The 15923-nt window shown below is 39.8% G+C and overlaps 1 pseudogene; it reads right to left on the bottom strand.

Moving 5' to 3' along the window:
* Window positions 1–230: 230 nt before the first annotated feature.
* Window positions 231–15923, bottom strand: part of LOC127690850 (60S ribosomal protein L7a-like) — a 146346-nt pseudogene continuing 130653 nt past the window's right edge.

Raw genomic sequence — 15923 nt, 5'->3', positions numbered from 1 at the left:
CGCTCCTGTTTGGTTTCTTGATTTTTTTTCCTGTCTGTAGTCAAGACCTTCAAGGGTTTTTTCCACCTATCATATCTGATCCATATTACTTTGGAAGAGGTCCAAAGCCTTTTCTCCTTTCCTGTTACACAAATACAGACCCTCTCTCCCAAAACCTTGGTCCAGCAACAGGAAATTATTTTCTTTTTAATTTTGTAATTATATTTATGTACAGAAAACTTAGTGTACATTTAACCCAATTTAGTGGTGAGTTCTTTAGCCTTTGCCTTTTCCAACTTGGCAATGTGAGCCACAGACTTAGGACCCAGGACTTTGCCTCCCCAGTGGTGTTGGATCTCGTCATATCAGTCATAATAATTGGTATTAATAGCTTCCACCAGCTTAGCCATCATTCCCTTGTCTTCCAAATTAATCTGTGTGAAGGCAACAGTGGTGCATGTCTTCCGGTGGACCAGGTGCCCGAGCCTGGCCTTTCCCTTGATGATGAAGAAGGGCACCCCCATCTTTTGACCCAGGGCAGGCAGGAAAACCACCAGCTCAATGGGGTCTACATCGTGGACAATCACCACCAGCTGAGCCTTCCTGTTCTCCACCAAGGTGGTGACTGTGTTGACTCCTGCTCAGAGGACAGGTGGTCTCTCAGTTGGGATGTCTCCTTTGCCAGCAGCTTTCTTCTCAGCACAGGCCAGTAGCCATTGCTTCTTCTCCTGCTCTGTCTCTGGCCTGCACTTGTGGGAAAGCTTAAGTAGCTGAGTAGCTGTTTGCCTGTCCAGGACCTGGGTGAACTGGTTAATGGCAGGAGGGACTTTGAGTCACTTGTAGAGGATGACTCCCTTTTGCTGCAGCCTGATGTAGCGGGGCCAGTTGACGAAGCGTGTTAGGTCTCTTTTGGGCTGCATGTCCTTCCCAATGCCGAAGTTTTTGAGCCTTTTCTCAAACAAAGGAGTGACCACCTTCTTGGCCTCCTGTTTCTTGACAACAGTGGCTGGGCCACCTTCTTCCCTTTGGTCTTCTTTCCTTTGGACACCTTGCTCAGCTGGTGGAGAGAGAAAGAAGAGGGAATTGTGCATGATAAGTAGGTGGTCGCAGAATAACAGGAAATTATTAAAGGTATATAGAATGAATCAAATTAAGAGCTCGATCTCTGTCCCAGAGGATTTTAAATATTGAGCTTATAATTATCTTCATTTTAATAATTAAAGCAACTCAAAGCAATTACAACATTCTAAACAAATATCTGTTGGGATAGTGCTCCTCCACTATCTCCTGTTTTCTTCTTGTATGACTAGTTTTTAATAGTGAGATCAAGGTCTAAGTTTCTACTATCTGAGATAGGTTTTAGGCTACCTACAACCTGCTTATGGTCATAAGCTTTTAAGATCAAAATCTTCAAATTATTTATTCATCTATGTATTTAACTTCAAATAAATTACCTTCTACTTATTGTATAAGCCTATTTCCAGGCTCTAATTTTTGTCACACCAGGCTGAATGATCCCAGAAATCCCGTGTAGACCATTTTCCACAATCCTGAGAGCTGCCCTGCCACAGACCTTTTCAAATTTTCTTTAAAGCATTTTTCTTATTAATTCTCCTTAAATTCCCCCTTCTGTGGGGCTTAATATCTCTGTGAATATATATTCCCTTTCTCTTCATATCACTTGAATTCTCATAATATTCTATTATTTGTCTAAGGTAAGTTTATTCTACTTAGCCCCTGCTTCTGCTCTATAATTTAAAATCAACCAACCAATATAGCAATTTTGTATTCCCATCTAATATTTTTAGATTTAATATTTTTATTATTTTAGTGTAATATAAAATTTTAGTATAATATAAACTTATAGAGAAACGAAGTTTTTATTTCTCTCTTTCTGGGAATATTGAAGATGAGTTTACCAAGCAGCTGGCTGTCTATTTCTAGCAGGTTAGAGGCTGTAAAGGAAGCCCTTCCTTAGTTAAACTGTCTGCACACTAAGCAGGTAAATACACTGACCACAGGGCCTTCTTTTCCTTGGGCAAACAAAAGAGTGTCTAAGCACTCAGGAGCATTGTTTTCACAGAATGTGCAAGTCACACATGACTGGAAGGGCACATGTGTTACACACATGACCTGACTGGGTCCTTAACTTAAAAGAACCAGGAAGAGGTGAATGTCCTATTTGATAACCAAAACAGTTTCAGAGGGGTTAATATTTTTGCTGTAGTCATATAGCTTGTAGGCAAAAGGGTGATGTCTGAGCAGAGATGTCTGCTAATCACTGATATGTTATTTCTTTGCTGGTAAAATGAGCTAACTCAAGCCTGGTTAGATTATATTAAAGGCAGGTTTATTGAGAAACTGCTTTCTGTTGAGTTCATTGGCCCCAAGGATTGGGGATAGGGGAATAAGCATAGGGAAAGGGCATGGAGGAGAGGAAGAGAGATACAATGGAGGGAGAGGGGAGAGAGAGAGAGAGAAAAAAAGAAAGAGAGAGCGAGACAGAGAGACAAAGAGAGAGAGAGAGAGAGAGAGAGAGAGAGAGAGAGAGAGAGAGAGAGAGAGAATAAAATGTCTAGATTATATATATGGAGAAACCATATGTCAAAAGGACAAATGACAACCAACAAATTGGGAAAAGATCTTTACCAACCCTACATCCGACAGAGGGCTAATATCCAAGATATACAAAGAACTCAAGAAGGTAGACTCCAGAGAGCCAAATAACCCTATTAAAAATGGGGTACACAGTTAAACAAAGAGTTTTCACATGAGGAATATAGAATGGTGCAAAAGCACCTAAAGAAATGTACAACAACCTTAGTCATCAGGGAAATACAAATCCAAACACCCCTCACACGAGTCAGAATGACTAATATCAAAAACTCAGGAGAAAACACATGCTGGCAGGGATGTGGAGAAAAAGGAACACTGTTGGTGGGATTGCAAGCTGGCACAACCAGTCTGGAAATCAGTTTGGCATTTCCTCAGAAAACTGGGCATGATATTACTGAAGGACCCTGTCATACCACTCCTGGGCATATACCCAGAGGATTTCCCAGCATGTAATAAGGATGCATGCTCCACTATGTTCATAGCAGCCCAATTTATAATAGCCAGAAGCTGGAAAGAACCCAGATGTCCTTCAATGGAGGAATGGATACAGTAAATATGGTATATTTACACTATGGGATACTACTCAGCTTTTTAAAACAATGAATTCATGAAATTCTTAGGCAAGTGAGTGGAACTGGAGAATGTCATCCTGAGTGAGGTGACCCAATCACAAAAGAACACACATGGTATGCACTCACTTATAAGGGGATATTAACCCAGAAGCTCTGAATACCCAAGAAAAAATTCACATATCAAATGATTCCCAAGAAGAAGGAAGGAGTGGCCCCTGGTCTGGAAAGGCTCAGTGCAGCAGTGTAGGGGAATACCAGGACAAGGAAGCAGGAAGGGGTGGACTGAGGAACAGGAGGAGAGAAGAGGGCTTATGAGACTTCAGGGAGGGGTGATCCAGGAAAGGGGAAATTATTTGAAATGTAAATAAGGAATATATCGAGTACATAAAAAGAAGGTAAAGTTAGTTGGTAGAAGGAAGCAGCCATGATTGAAAGTGAGGCCTGAGAGGTAAAGAAAGTGATGCATTAGAGAAATATCTGACAGAATGAGTCAGAGAGAGGACAGGCCCAATTCTCACAAGAACTGACAGGAAAGAGGCTACTTAAGAGTCAGGAGGGGTGGACAGTTCAGTGAGTCCAGTTCAAGTAATCCAGTGGAGTTCATTTGAATTCAGTTCATGCAGTCAGTACAGTTTAGTTTGTGGAATTCAGCGGCAGTTTTTTCCAAGCAGATCAAGTCAGTGAGAGACAAGAGACTCCAGCTTGAATCAGTTAGCTTGGAGAGTTTTGAGCCAGAACAGCTGAAGTGAACTGGTCAGCCAGAGTTTAGAAAGAGCTAGAAAGGGTGACCTAATTCATCAGTAAATCACCAAGATGACAATTACATCTGGTGAATAAAAGTTATGTTCCCATATTAATTCCCAGGAGATGTGAGGGCTTGGATAATGAGAATAAAATGGAAGCTGTAGTGGACAGGCATTTCTGGAACTGTAGTCATCAGCATATGTAAAGGGAGGCCTCTGATTTGGATAAATGGCTAATACTATTATAGAAACAAAGTATGCTGTCTGTGTGTGGTGGCTCATGACTAAAATCCATGAATCTGTGCGGCAGAGGCAGAAGGATCACAGTCTACCTTGTTTTGTTAAATTTGTTAGAAAACATTTATCTTTATGTGTAAAAAAATAAGATCAAGAATTGACAAATGGGACCTCATAAAATTACAAAATTTCTGTAAAGGCAAAGGACACTGTCAATAGGACAAAAAGTCAACCAACAAATTGGGAACAGATCTTTACCAACCTTACATCTGACAGATATATCCAACATACACAAAGAACTCAAGAAGTTAGGTCAGAGAACCAAATAACCTTATTAAAATGGGGTAAAGAGCTAAACAAAAATTTTCACCTGAGGAATATGGAATGGATGAGAAACATCTAAAAAATGTTCAACATTCTTAGTCATCAGGGAAATGCAAATAAAAACAACCCTGAGATTTCACCTCACATCAGTCAGAATGACTAAGATAAAAATCTCAGGAGAAAACACATGCTGGCGGGGATGTAGAGAAAGAGAAACCCTTCTCCATTGCTGGTGGGATTGCAAGCTGGTACAACCAGTCTGGAAATCTGTTTGATGGTTCCTCAGAAAACTGGGCATGATCCTGGGCATATACCCAGAGGATTCTCCAGCATGTAATAAGGACACATGCTCTACTATGTTCATAGCAGCCCTATTTATAATAGCCAGAAGCTGTAAAGAACCCAGATGTCCCTCAACAGAAGAAGCGATAAAGAAAATGTGGTGTATTTACACAATGGAATACTATTCAGCTATTAAAAACAATGAATTCAGATGGAACTGGAACATAATATCCTGAGTGAGGTAACTCAATCCCAAAAGAACACACATGGTATGCACTCACTGAGAAGTGGATATTCCAAGCTCAGAAGCTTGGAATACCCAAGACACATTTCACATATCATATGATGCCCAAGAAGGAGGAAGAACAAAGTATGGATACTCTGGTCCTTCTTAGAAGGGGGAACAAAATACCCACAGAAGGAATTACAGAGACAAAGTGTGGAGTAGAGTCTGAGGGAAAGACCATCCAGAGACTACCCCACCTAGGGATCCATCCCATATATAGTTACAAAACACAGACACTATTATTGCTGCCCACAAGTGCTTGCTGACTGGAGCCAGATATAGCTGTCACCTGGGAGGCTCTCCTAGTGCATGAGAAATACAGAGGGGGACACTCTCAGCCAGCCATTGAACTGAGCACAGGGTCCCCAATGGAGGAGCTAGAGAAAAGACCCAAGGAGCTGAAGGGGTTTGCAGCGCCATAGGAGGAACAACAATATGAATCACCCAGTTCTCTCAGAGCTCCCAGGGACAAAAATCATCAACCAAAGAGTACACATGGAGTTACCCATGGCGCCAGACACATTGGCAGTAGAAGATGGTTTTGTTAGACACCAAAGGGAGGAGAGGCCCTTGGTTCTGGAAAGACTTGATGCCACAGTGTAGAGGAATACCAGGATAGGAAAGAGGGAGAGGGTTGATTGGGGAACAGGGGTAGAGAAGATGGCTTATGGGTTTTTGTGAGGGAACCAGGAAAGGGGACAACAGTTGAAACATAAATAAATATATCTAATAACAAAAGAACTAAAATGTAGTAAGAGAAAAATAAAGGAAGATAATGGGTGGTTAAAACAAAAGGATTTATTTAATTCTCAAGCATATTTTTATTTCAGGCAAGGGCCCAGACTCAGCCAATACTTTTCTAGTTTTGACACTTCAAAAGAATATTCAGGTTCAAGTAAAAAAATCCAACTCTTATTTCTGATCAGTTTAGCTAGTGGCGCCTGGTGACTGGGCAGGTGACATATGTCAGTCATCTAGAAAAGCTCTCTTTCCCACACCAAACTCTGAGTACTTCATTGAATGTTCCAACAGCTGTTCTTAGTGAGAAATCCATTTACTGCTCAGAAAAATCTAAAATAGTGGGCCCACTGGAAGACTAAATTCTATGTTCAGCATGGATCCTGCTCAGAAACATCTAGATTGAACCAGCTTTTGCCACCATACAGTCAAATTACCCCAACATCTCATATCTTAAAGTTTTCCTTCTTTCCACTTGAAAAGATCTATGCTTTCTTTGCTCTTTGTTCTCAAAAAATTTTCTTAAGATCATTGTGGAAACTCTTTAATCTCAGGATTTGTAAGTTTATTGTGTCTGGTTTATGTGTAACCTAGATTAAATTGTTGTTTAGGAAAATAGATATTTTTAAATAGCAAGCATGTGGTTTGCCTCCATATTGACGGATGACTTCACCAGTACAGCAACAACCATGTGGCTGGCAGCCATGTCTAATAAGGCTATAAGTGAGTACATGCCGTGTAACCTCACCATCATCTTGACTAGCCACTTGGTATAAACCAACTAAGACAATATCCATAAGACTTCTTAGTTCCACTGAGCTCTCTGGTTATCATTGTTTGTCCTCTTAGACTAAGAAGGCAAATGCAGATCTCCAAAATATTTTGGATTTGGATTCAATTCTTTGGTTCTAGAAGTAAAAATTTTATATTATAAATAACATATGTTTGGTGAATAAGGTATATTTGATTAATAAGGTTTATGAATCCTAACGTCTATTTCAGGTTAGCAGAAACTGACTTGAAGATGTATAGCTTCTTTTTCTTTGCTAACTTTGTTAAGGTTCAGCTATTTGGATAAAGTGAGTCATACAAGAAACTGATACCCTATACAGCTACACAATAAAAGAATCAGGAAAATACGATTTCCAATTCCTCTGTTGGTTGTATGTACAGCCTTTTAAAGTTCCCAGTACCTCTGTGGACTGAAATTATAGCTCAAATTTTTATTTTGATGCTAAATTTTCTTCATTTAAATCTTCAATTCATGTTTTTTTCAGATACAAACTTAACAGGGTAGAACTATAAAGTCTTAATCATATAAAAGCTACTAACTTGGATCTAGCTACTAAATGGATCAAGGACCTCCACATAAAGCCAGACACTCTGAAGCTAATAGAAAAGAAACTGGGGAAGACCCTTGAGGACATCGGTACAGGGAGAAAGTTTCTGAACAGAACACCAATAGCGTATGCTCTAAGAGCAAGAATCGACAAATGGGACCTCATAAAATTACAAAGTTTCTGTAAGGCAAAGGACACCATCAAGAGGACAAATAGGCAACCAACAAATTGGGAAAAGATCTTCACCAATCCTACATCAGATAGAGGGCTAATATCCAATATATATAAAGAACTCAAGAAGTTAGACTCCAGAAAACCAAACAACCCTATTAAAAAATGGGGTACAGAGTTAAACAAAGAATTCACACCTGAAGAACTTCGGATGGCGGAGAAGCATCTTAAAAAATGTTCAACTTCATTAGTCATTAGGGAAATGCAAATCAAAACAACCCTAAGATTTCATCTTACACCAGTCAGAATGGCTAAGATTAAAAATTCAGGAGACAGCAGGTGTTGGAGAGGGTGTGGAGAAAGAGGAACACTCCTCCACTGCTGGTGGGGTTGCAAATTGGTACAACCACTCTGGAAATCAGTCTGGCGGTTCCTCCGAAAACTGGGCACCTCACTTCCAGAAGATCCTGCTATACCACTCCTGGGCATATACCCAGAGGATTCCCTACCATGTAATAAGGATACATGTTCTACTATGTTCATAGCAGCCCTATTTATAATTGCCAGATGCTGGAAAGAACCCAGGTATCCCTCAACAGAAGAGTGGATGCAAAAAATGTGGTATATATACACAATGGAGTACTATTCAGCCATTAGAAACAATGAATTCATGAAATTCTTAGGCAAATGGATGGAGCTAGAGAATATCATACTAAGTGAGGTAACCCAGACTCAAAAGGTGACTCATGGTATGCACTCACTAATAAGTGGATATTAACCTAGAAAACTGGAATACCCAAAACATAATCCACACATCAAATGAGGTACAAGAAGAAAGGAGGAGTGGCCCCTGGTTCTGGAAAGACTCAGTGAAGCAGTATTCAGCAAAACCAGAACGGGGAAGTGGGAAGGGGTGGGTGGGAGGACAGGGGAAGAGAAGGGGGCTTACGGGACTTTCGGGGAGTGGGGGGGCTAGAAAAGGGGAAATCATTTGAAATGTAAATAAATTATATTGAATAAAAAAAAGAAAAGAAAAAAAAGAAAATGTTAAAGATAGTTAAGACATGCAAATTAATGAACAATCACTTTATAAATAATCAAAATCTAAAATGTGCTCAGGGCTTTGTAGTCTTGCTAAGTAGAAATATAATTCATTCACAGGGACAAGCTTTATTTAGCATTTTGTGTTTATTTTCAAGGTTAAGCCTAAAGGAAACAGATAAAAATGAGTAAAGTTTGTTTAAAATCAGGTATACTTAATAGATTATGGCCTTCAAAGATCTGGTGCATTTGGCATTCTAGGTATTTAATAAAAAGCATCACAGGATGGACTCATCCAAGTAAGATGAAGGAAGCACAGAGGAACTCTATTAGAAGCTTGCTAAAAAAAGAAAAGATCAGGAGTTATAGACACAAACACCACCAACAGAACACAAGAGATAGAAGAGAGAATCTCAGATGCAGAAGATACCATAGAAAACATTGATACAACAGTCAAAGAAAATGCAAAATGCAAAAAGCTCCTAACCCAAAACATCTAGGAAATCCAGGACCCAGTGAGAAGACCCAACCTTTCTTTAATAGGTAAAGAAGAGAGAGAGGATTCCCAACTTAAAGGGCCAGTAAGTATCTTCAATAAAATTATAGAAGAAATTTTTCCCTAACCTAAAGAAAGTGATGCCCATAGACATACAAGAAGCCTACAGAACTCCAAATACATTCGACCAGAAAAATTCCTCCTGTCACATAATAGTCAAAACACCAAATGCACAAAACAAAGAAAGAATACTAAAAGCAGTAAGGGAAAAAGGTCAAGTAACATATAAAGGCAGACCTCTCAGAATTACACCAGACTTCTCATCAGAGACGATGAAAGCCACAAGATCCTGGGCAGATGTCATACAGACACTAAGAGAACACAAATGCCAGCCCAGGCTACTGCACCCAACAAAACTCTCAATTACCATAGATGGAGAAAACAAGATATTCCATGACAAAACCAAATTTCCACAATATCTTTCCATAAATCCAATGCTACAAAGGATAATAGATGGAAAATGCCAACACAGGGAGGGAAACTACACCCTAGGAAAAGCAAGAACATAATCTTCTTTCAACAAACCCAAAAGAAGATAGCTACACAAATATAAAAATAACATCAAAAGTAACAGGGAGCAACAATCACAATTCCTTAGTATCTCTTAACATCAACGGACTCAATTCCTCCAGTAAAAAGGACATAGACTAACAGACTGGATATGTAAACAGGAGTCAGCATTTTCCGGCATACAGAAAACACACCTCAGTCTCAAAGACTGACACTACTTCAGAGTAAAAGACTAGAAAACAATTTTCCAAGACAATGGTCCCAAGTAACAAGCTGGAGTAGCCATTCTAATATCAGATAAAATTGACTTTCAACCAAAAGTCATCAAAAAAAGACATGGAAGGACACTTCATACTCATCAAAGGAAAAATCTACCAAAAAGAACTCTCAATTCTCAACATCTTTGCTCCAAGTGTAATGGGACCCAAATTCATAAAAGAAAGTTTAAAAAAAAACTCATATCACACATTGCACCTCTCACAATAATAGTGGCAGACTTCAACATATCACTCTCATCAATGGACAGATCATGGGAACAGAAACTAAACAGAGACACAGTGAAACTGACAGTCATTATGGACCAAACATATTTAACAGAAATATGTAGAACATTTCATCCTAAAAGAAGAATACACATGGTATGTACTCTCTGATAAGTGGATCTTAGGCAAAGAGCATGGAATACCCATGATACACTTATAGACCACATGAAGCTCAAGATGAAGGAAGACCAAATTTTGTATGCTTCAGTCCTACTTACAAGAGGGAATAAAATAATCAAAGGGAAATAGAGAGTGGGAGGGTCTTGGGAGGAAAGAAAGGAGGGGAAGAGGAAGAATCAGGTATGGGAGAAGATGGAGGAGATGTACAGAGGGTCAGGAAATTGAACAGAGTTATATCGCAATGGGGGATGGGAAATGGGATAGCAAAGAGAAAGCAAGAGCCTCCCAAGACTCCACGGGGATGACATTAGCTGAAATATCCACCAAAGGGGCAGATAAGGTTAAGAACTTATCCAGAGGTTAGGCATGGCCCTCCTGGTTGAAGGATGGGACCACCCATCCATCTCCAAAAGTTTTAACCCAGAATTGCTCCTGTCTAAAGGAAATACAGGGACAAAGATTGGAGCAGAGACTCAGGGAAAGGGCATCCAGAGACTGCTCTAACTGGCAATCTCTCCCACATGAAGACACCAAACCCAGACACTATTGTGGATGCCAAGAAGTGCTTGCTGACCGGAGCCTGATACAGCTGTCTCCTGAGAGGCTCTGCCAATTTCTGACCAATACAGATGTGGATATACACAGCCAAACATCGGACTGAGTGTAGGGACCTCAATAGGGAAGTTAGGGTGAGGATTGTAGAAGCTGAAGGGGTTTGCAACCTCAAAGGAAACAGAACTATATCACTAACCAGACCCTCCCAAAGCTCCCAGAAACTAAACCACCAACGAAAGAATAAAGGGGTACTCATGGCTCCAGCTGGACGTGTAGCGGAGGATTGTCTTATCTGGCATCACTGGGAGGGAAGCCTCTTGGTCCAGTGGAGACTTGGTGTCCCGGGATAGGGGAATGCTAGGCTGCTGAGGCAGGAGTGGGGGCAGGGAGGAACACCCGCATTGAGGCAGGGGAAGTGAGGCAGGGATAGGAGGCTTGTGGAGGGGAAATTGGGAATGGGGATAACGTCTGAAATGTAAATAAATAAAATTACCAGTAAAAAAAAAAATCTAAACCACAAACATGAAAATACAAGACTACTATTCTATTACTGCTGTTAAGCACACAACTTTTTGTGTTAGAAATCTATCTCCTGAAGTGAGTTCCACCTCCCTTCTGAAAACAGATGATTATCCCTTAGTGGTTTTGTAACAAGGACTGGGACATTGTGGCTCAGATACACACAGGAGTGCAGTCTCCCTTTGGAGTCAGCAAACATAAAATAAATTAAAATTAAAAACCCTATGTGAAAAAAATCAGACCTTGATTTTGTTTGTTTGTTTATCTTGTTTTTGTTTTTGTTTGCTTGTTTATTCATTTGTTTGGTTTTACTGGAACTTCCAGATCTCCTGCTGAGAAAGGCAGAATTTGCCTGGAAAGCAATAAACTCACAAACCAGCTTTCAATGTCACTTTTTACAATTCTTTTATTTAAAGATCTCAGAAATCAAACACCGAATCACATAATAAGTGTATGGATAGGAAAAGAAACTGCTTAAAATATATGTAAGTTGTCTCTAAGAAAGTAATCTAAGATGTCTAAATGCGACCTATAAAGGACTGAACACACAGAAGCTGAAGGACATTGTGGGGCCTGAGAAAGTGATTTATGGCACATAAGTCTTAAAGGTCTAGGAAGTGACTTGAGGTGTGTGAGAAACTGAGACATGTGTCAGAACCTTTCCTCTCTATGCTGCTGCTATATAAGACTTCACAAGTCCAGAGTTTTAATATAATTAATGGAGTTCTGATAAGGTATTGCTCTAGACCTGGTAAAGCTCTGACTGATATTATAGTCACAGATTGAATTTTTAAATTTGCTTTTCTAAAAGCAGACTTAAAATTGCTTCTCATTGAAAACATTGTGTTGAAGACTATCCAGATCTCTTTACAGAATAAAAAAATACTTTTGCTTTTAAACTCAAACCATAGTTCTTGCTATAATGCAAAGACAAGTCTACTCCAACTGGTTACAGAGGCTTGTTAGATGCTTTTTCTATAGTATGGTTTTCAGTATAGAATACAAACAATGGTTATGCTAATATATCTCAAACTTATATTTCATTTTGTAAACTTAAAAAATTCTCATACCTTTCAGGGAGTCATAACTTGGATCCACCTCTCACAGGTCAAACGGAATCCAGAGAAGTGCTCCAGAACAGATTATGGTTTACAACCTATCACCTGCCCTCTTCTCATAAGGGTGAGATTTCTCTTTCCTTTCCTGGTCTTGTTACCCCTCCCCTCTTACCAATTACCATGACCAGAGGCCTGGACTTTTCAAATGCACACATAGGAAAAAGACCTTTCCCAAGTTACCTTCTGTTCCTAGTCTATATTGGTTTTAGCAGATTTTCAGTCAAATGCAGACTACAAACTTCTCCAAAAGCACACTGCCCTAGGTGAGCCTGTGGTACCAGTGAGCACCAGACTTGCTAAATGCTGGTGGAAACTAAATGCGTCTATCAATTTCCAACAGACCTAAGACCCTGGCTTGAACCAGTACTCCAGACTGCTCCAATGTGGCCTGCACTTTGCTAGCTCCGGAAGGTCCTGAACAACCTGGGAAGCAAAGAACAGCTCCCATCACATCCTCCTCTCATCCTTCCAAAGGGTCCATTCTTTATCACAGTCAGAGGGGACAAAGGCTCTGACCTCTAAGATATCTCAGGATTACATCTGCCTGTGGTTCTTCTCACCCAAGCTCTATCCTCAGCTTCTCCCGCTCAGGGGCTTCCCTGCTCCAGCTTCTCCTTCTCATATAATCCTGTCATTTTGGGTATATGCTCTCTTCTCTCTGTCTCTGTCTCTGTCTCTGTCTCTGTCTGTCTCTGTCTCTCTCTCTCTCTCTCTCTGTGTGTGCACATACTAAGGCTTGTATGTTGAGGTTTCTTGGACAATGTGTAGAAGTCAGTTTTCTCCAGCCTATATGTAGTTCCTGGGGGTTGAAAAGACATTTGCTCTTCCCTAAGAATCTACCTTCAGGGGAGAACTATGTCATTGGTTCCTTTGGTTCCTCAGCTTAGCAAACATAGACTGAGACTTATCAAACTCCATAGTTATATAAACCAAGTCTTTATAACACACACACACACACACACACACACACACACACACACACACAAGGTTTCCATTTCTTCGGAGAACCAGACCCCCAAATACTATAACGCAGGCAGCACTGATTGAAGTATGTCCACTTAACTTTGCAGCTGATGCCTTTTGGAGTATTTAGCTTATGAACTTGCCTTCACATTAGACTTTGCTAAACTGATTAAAAAAACCCAAACAAGTAGCATTGCCAAGAAAACAGTTAAATTGTGCCTATTAAGTGAAACTTTGGGAATGCTGAACACATTAACTGTAGATTTATTTTGTAGCAAGTATAGAGAGTAGTGTCTCTTACAAATTACAATTTGCATTCATTTCTTAACTTGCAGAAATACAGCTAACCCAATAGAAAGTAAATCTTAAATTATGCCTTAGAGAAAACAATTCAGATTCATAAATGATTGGGAGGGACAACCACCTTCATGGTGACTGCAAAGTGTGTACAAGGTCAATTGGTCTCCCCTACAATATTCCATAATTCCCAAGCATCCTGAGCAGGCACTATATATGCTTTTTTTTTTTTTACTGCTCCTATGTTGGTTTGATTCTTAATGGCCAAATGACACTGGATAGGTAAAGTTGTGTGCCTTGGGTTTTCACGTGTTCTTGCCCTATTACAGGAATATCTGTGTCAGGTATGTAAGAAAGTGCACTTTCCTGGACTCCAAATCCCTAATGCTAAACTATGGGCTATGAAACCTCATTCTCTTTTATTATTCTTTAGAAAAGCCTAGGTGTTTTTTTCATTCTGGACACCCATCTTTCTGCCTATGGAACAAAATCAGACTTTTCTACAGTATTTTGCTTCCCTACTTCAGGTGTCTCAGCCCATTATTATCTGAGTCATCTACAGTGCTGCTGCTATGTGGTCTTTTCTTTATTGTATTAAGGCCTGTAGCCCTATTCAAGTACTTAATCTCTAGACAGATTGGAGCAAAGACAGTCAGTCAGTCAAACTGTCATGCCACTTGTTCCTCTGTCAGCACTTTGAGTTTTTCCGGGGGTTGAAATGACTTGTCATTTCTCTCTGAACTCTTTGACAATGGGATCACCACGTAGTGGTCAGTGCTCCAGTCCTCGTTCCTTATGACTGATCTACTTGCTGACTATGCTCTCCTCTTTCCTCAGGCTGCCCCTTTCCCTAGAGTTTCCTACTCTAACTCAGGCTAACACCTATTGCTTTACCTTTTTGACTATTATCAGTAGGATCTTGTCATGACAGTCTGTGGACTGTGCTAGAAAATGCCATGAATGTAAGAATATCTGCTAAAGTGTTATAGTTAAATATTCAATACATGACGTCTATTTACACCAAGCTATTATTCCCCAAAAGCTTATAGGAAGTGCCCATGGCACAGTTATATGTCAATAGAATTTCTAATGTCACTATTTAAGTTATTACTGAATTCAGTGCTGACAGTGTTTAATCATCTAAATTAACTATGTATTAATCTGATAAATTGTTGAAATAAAATCTTGTTATGTTTTAAATTGATTTATAATTATATGACATGGTGGGAGATTTGCTGGAAAGTATTCTGTTTGAAACCATCTCATAACCATGATGCCCCTCTCTTCCCTCGTGCTCTTCTCTAACTTTCTCCTATTTGGTTTTGAGCAAAACAATATGACTTTAAAAGAATTTGAAGCCCACATGTAATTCTTTTTTTTTATTCGATATAATTTATTTACATTTCAAATGATTTCCCCTTTTCTAGCCCCCCCCACTCCCCGAAAGTCCCGTAAGCCCCCTTCTCTTCCCCTGTCCTCCCTCCCACCCCTTCCCAGTTCCCCGTTCTGGTTTTGCCAAATACTGTTTCACTGATTCTTTCCAGAACCAGGGACCACTCCTGCTTTCTTCTTGTATCTCATTTGATGTGTGGATTATGTTTTGGGTATTCCAGTTTTCTAGGTTAATAACCACTTATTAGTGAGTGCATACCATGATTCACCTTTTGAGTCTGGGTTACCTCACTTAGTATGATGTTCTCTGGAGAACCACATGTAATTCTTTATTAGATCTCCAATACAATCCTGAGAACTTATACTTTCTAGGGACACACTGTGGCAGAGTTGGACCAAGTCATGCTCATTCTCTGGTAATGTACTCTAGACAAATTTTAAGTGAGGTTAACTTACTGATCTTTACTATTTTGGGATACAGAAATGAGTGTCGATTATAACAAAGATATGTTTTGTAATGTATGCTAGGTTCACTGGATGTCCCATAGCTCCTGTGAAGGAACCCGTGCATGGTAAATGCCAAGATGGAAGCAACCTCATAATTCACAGGCACCCTCACGGATGCTTTCTGTGCAGGATGAAGAAATCATTTTACACCCATTGTCCTGCAGTCTAATTCTTTAGGGTAAGTCAATATGTTTGTTTTATAGAGGACAATGAAATCTTTGCTTTGATTTACTTTTAAAGGGTAAATTAATAACTCAAACCATCCCCCACAAAATACAGTGAATCAGTGTGCTGTACCTCTATCTGCTTAAATAAAGGATCACCCACACATTAAGGTCCACCTGCCATCTGCCCATTAGTGAATCATCTCTACATTAAGAGTCTCTCAATAACCAATCTTTCTAATGCTGATAGGCAACTCTGACCTTCAATTTCTTGCCACGTGAATAACATTGCATCATATCTGCACAGAACAATGTAATCATCTTTTCTATTTGCAGCACTGAGACAGTCAA

Source organism: Apodemus sylvaticus, chromosome 8 (assembly GCF_947179515.1).
Source record: "Apodemus sylvaticus chromosome 8, mApoSyl1.1, whole genome shotgun sequence".
NCBI lineage: Eukaryota > Metazoa > Chordata > Mammalia > Rodentia > Muridae > Apodemus > Apodemus sylvaticus.
The sequence above is the reverse complement of the archived record's forward strand: the minus strand, read 5'-3'. Positions and strand labels throughout refer to the sequence as shown.